Source organism: Mustelus asterias, unplaced genomic scaffold (assembly GCF_964213995.1).
Source record: "Mustelus asterias unplaced genomic scaffold, sMusAst1.hap1.1 HAP1_SCAFFOLD_3011, whole genome shotgun sequence".
NCBI lineage: Eukaryota > Metazoa > Chordata > Chondrichthyes > Carcharhiniformes > Triakidae > Mustelus > Mustelus asterias.
Window position 1 is genome coordinate 7,501 of NW_027592956.1, and position 4,644 is coordinate 12,144.

The following is a 4,644-nucleotide window of genomic DNA, read 5'->3' on the forward strand; positions in this document are numbered from 1 at the left end:
GAGTGGGACTGAGGCCTGGTCTCGGGAGTGGGAGTGAGGCCTGGTCTCTGGAGGGGGTTTGAGGCCTGGTCTCGGGAATAGATTGTCGCCTGGAGTGGGGAAGGGGCTGAAGGGTGGGACGGGAGAGGGATTCCCAGATCGCAGAGCCGAGGCCGAGAGGAGATTTGGAGCGTTGTTGTTGGGGGAGGAGAGATGGGGCGGGGGGGAGCATCTAAAGGCCGTGTCCCGATCCCCAGACCACACAGAGCCACTCTCGCTCCCTCGGCCTCTGCCTCCCCCCCCCCCCCCCCCCCCCCCCGACTCCCCCCAGAGCGAGCAGTCAGGAGGATTAGAGAGACAGAGGCTCCGGGAAGTGGTGAAGCCACAGACCACTGCTGTCACTCACAGAGCAACTTCCTGTCAAATGTCTGCCTCAGCGAGCTAACGGAGCAGCCGAGGAGGAGAGGGAGTGTGTGGGATCTTGCTATCCACTGGCTGCAGTCCCCCAGGGTGGGGGGGAGGCGGGGGGAGAGAGGGGGGGGGCGGACAGGTTGGTGGGACGCTGGATTGATGGAGGGGTTTGAATAGTCTGTCGCCTCGTGGGCAGCGGATCGGAGAGATACCGTCTCTCGCTGTCACCTCAGTGACTTCCCCTCCTGATCCTCTGCTGGTGTCTCACCCCCCCCCACCCCCGTCCCACCATGCCCCCTCCTCATCGCACCCCATTCCCCTCGAACCCTGCCCAGTGACAACATCCTTTTCACCTCTTCTCTTCCAGACGGTCGGCTGAGGGCAGAGGACGTGGTGACCACACTCAGGTAAGAGATTCCGGGGAACTAGAACATTCTAGCTGGTTAGATATTCGAACCAGACATCCAGAGTGACTCCAGACGCTGCCTCCCCCTCCCCCAGACATCCAGACAGACTCCATACTCTCTCCCCCTCCCCCAGACATCCAGACAGACTCCAGACTCTCTCCCCCTCCCCCAGACATCCAGACAGACTCCAGACTCTCTCCCCCTCCCCCAGACATCCAGACAGACTCCAGACTCTCCCCCTCCCCCAGACATCCAGACAGACTCCACACTCTCTCCCTCCCTCCCCCAGACATCCAGACAGACTCCACACTCTCTCCCTCCCTCCCCCAGACATCGAGACAGACTCCAGACTCTCTCCCTCCCTGCCCCAGACATGCAGACAGACTCCAGACTCCCTCCCTCCCCCAGACATCCAGACAGACTCCACACTCTCTCCCCCCTCCCCCAGACATCCAGACAGACTCCAGACCCTCTCCCCCTCCCCCAGACATCCAGACAGACTCCAGACTCTCTCCCCCTCCCCCAGACATCCAGACAGACTCCACACTCTCTCCCTCCCTCCCCCAGACATCCAGACAGACTCCACACTCTCTCCCTCCCTGCCCCAGACATCCAGACAGACTCCAGACTCTCTCCCTCCCTCCCCCAGACATCCAGACAGACTCCACACTCTCTCCCTCCCTCCCCCAGACATCCAGACAGACTCCAGACCCTCTCCCCCTCCCCCAGACATCCAGACAGACTCCAGACTCTCTCCCCCTCCCCCAGACATCCAGACAGACTCCACACTCTCTCCCTCCCTCCCCCAGACATCCAGACAGACTCCAGACTCTCTCCCCCTCCCCCAGACATCCAGACAGACTCCAGACTCTCTCCCCCTCCCCCAGACATCCAGACAGACGCCACACTCTCTCCCCCTCCCCGGGACATCCAGACAGACTCCACACTCTCTCCCTCCCTCCCCCAGACATCCAGCCTGACTCCAGACTCTCTCCCTCCCTCCCCCAGACATCCAGCCTGACTCCAGACGGGTGGCACAGTCGTTAGCACTGCTGCCTCACAGCGCCAGGGACCCGGCTTCGATTCCCGGCTCGGGTCACTGTCTGTGCAGAGTCTGCACGTTCTCCCCGTGTCTGCGTGGGTTTCCTCCGGGTGCTCCGGTTTCCTCCCACAGTCCGAAACGTTAGGGTTCGGTGGATTGGCCGTGCTAAATTGCCCCTTAGTGTCAGGGGGATTAGCAGGGGGAATATGTGAGGATACGGGGATAGGGCCTGGGTGGGATTGTGGTCGGTGCAGACTCGATGGGCCGAATGGCCTCTTTCTGCACTGTAGGGATTCTATGGCTGGGTAACTCAAAGCCTGGGACTCCCACCGGGCCACTCCCAATGGAAACGGGATCTGACACCAGCGTCTTTCCCACTTCCCCAGTGAGGATCCAGGAGAGCCATACAACGGAGAGGGGAAGGGACACATCGACCTGGAATCGAGGGGCAGCAAGCGTGTTCTCCGCACTGTCAGCTTCCTCAAGAAGATGGCCGGGTTGACAAAGGTCAGTCTCCACTTCAGACACTCAAAAACAAGGAGTGTTACAGTGAGGGGTGTGGGGTATATCAGAGTGTTACAGTGAGGGGTGTGGGATATATCAGAGTGTTACAGTGAGGGGTGTGGGGTATATCAGAGTGTTACAGTGAGGGGGTGTGGGATATATCATAGTGTTACAGTGAGGGGTGTGGTGTATATCAGAGTGTTACAGTGAGGGGTGTGGGGTATATCAGAGTGTTACAGTGAGGGGTGTGGGATATATCAGAGTGTTACAGTGAGGGGTGTGGGGTATATCAGAGTGTTACAGTGAGGGGTGTGGGGTATATCAGAGTGTTACAGTGAGGGGTGTGGGGTATATCAGAGTGTTACAGTGAGGGGGTGTGGGATATATCATAGTGTTACAGTGAGGGGTGTGGTGTATATCAGAGTGTTACAGTGAGGGGTGTGGGGTATATCAGAGTGTTACAGTGAGGGGTGTGGGATATATCAGAGTGTTACAGTGAGGGGTGTGGGGTATATCAGAGTGTTACAGTGAGGGGTGTGGGGTATATCAGAGTGTTACAGTGAGGGGTGTGGGGTATATCAGAGTGTTACAGTGAGGGGTGTGGGGTATATCAGAGTGCTACAGTGAGGGGTGTGGGGTATATCAGAGTGTTACAGTGAGGGGGTGGGGTATATCAGAGTGTTACAGTGAGGGGCGTGGGATATATCAGAGTGTTACAGTGAGGGGTGTGGGATACATCAGAGTGTTACAGTGAGGGGCGTGGGATATATCAGAGTGTTACAGTGAGTGGTGTGGGATATATCAGAGTGTTACAGTGAGGGGTGTGGGATATATCAGAGTGTTACAGTGAGGGGTGTGGGATATATCAGAGTGTTACAGTAAGGGGCGTGGGATATATCAGAGTGTTACAGTGAGGGGCGTGGGATATATCAGAGTGTTACAGTGAGGGGTGTGGGATATATCAGAGTGTTACAGTGAGGGGTGTGGGGTATATCAGAGTGTTACAGTGAGGGGTGTGGGGTATATCAGTGTGTTACAGTGAGGGGTGTGGGGTATATCAGAGTGTTACAGTGAGGGGTGTGGGATATATCAGAGTGTTACAGTGAGGGGTGTGGGATATATCAGAGTGTTACAGTGAGGGGTGTGGGGTTTATCAGAGTGTTACAGTGAGGGGTGTGGGGTTTATCAGAGTTTTACAGTGAGGGGTGTGGGATATATCAGAGAGTTACAGAGAGGGGTGTGGGGTATATCAGAGTGTTACAGTGAGGGGAGTGAGATATATCAGAGTGTTACAGTGAAGTGTGTGGGATATATCAGAGTGTTACAGTGAGGGGTGTGGAATATATCAGAGTGTTACAGTGAGGGGAGTGGGATATATCAGAGTGTTACAGTGAGTGGTGTGGGGTATATCAGAGTGTTACAGTGAGGGGTGTGGGATATATCAGAGTGTTACAGTGAGGGGTGTGGAGTATATCAGAGTGTTACAGTGAGGAGTGTGGGGTATATCAGAGTGTTACAGTGAGGGGTGTGGGATATATCAGAGTGTTACAGTGAGGGGTGTGGGATATATCAGAGTGTTACAGTGAGGGGTGTGGGATATAGCAGTGTTACAGTGAGGGGTGTGGGGTATATCAGTGTTACAGTGAGGGGTGTGGGATATATCAGTGTTAAAGTGAGGGGTGTGGGATATATTAGAGTGTTACAGTGAGGGGGTGTGGGGTATATCAGAGTGTTACAGTGAGGGGTGTGGGATATATCAGTGTTACAGTGAGGGGTGTGGGGTATATCAGAGTGTTACAGTGAGGGGTGTGGGATATATCAGAGTGTTACAGTGAGGGGTCAGGGATATATCAGAGTGTTACAGTGAGGGGTGTGGGATATATCAGAGTGTTACAGTGAGGGGTGTGGGATATATCAGAGTGTTACACTGAGGGGTGTGGGATATATCAGAGTGTTACAGGGAGGGGTGTGGGATATATGAGAGTGTAACAGTGAGGGGTGTGGGGTATATCAGAGTGTTACAGTGAGGGGTGTGGGATATATCAGAGTGTTACAGTGAGGGGTGTGGGATATATCAGAGAGTTACACTGAGGGGTGTGGGATATATCAGAGTGTTACAGGGAGGGGTGTGGGATATATGAGAGTGTAACAGTGAGGGGTGTGGGATATATCAGAGTGTTAAAGTGAGGGGTGTGGGGTATATCAGAGTGTTACAGTGAGGGGTGTGGAGTATATCAGAGTGTAACAGTGAGGGGTGTGGGGTATATCAGAGTGTAACAGTGAGGGATTTGGGGTATATCA

General features: G+C 54.8%; 1 long non-coding RNA gene across 1 annotated transcript in view; it reads left to right on the forward strand.

Moving 5' to 3' along the window:
- The window catches only part of LOC144490202 (uncharacterized), a 4,349-nt gene extending 2,064 nt beyond the window's left edge, over nt 1-2,285 (forward strand). The window contains exons 2-3 of the long non-coding RNA XR_013497177.1: nt 758-797; nt 2,226-2,285. This is a non-coding gene — a long non-coding RNA (uncharacterized LOC144490202). The remainder of the gene's footprint in view (nt 1-757; nt 798-2,225) is intronic.
- Nucleotides 2,286-4,644: the final 2,359 nt, after the last annotated feature.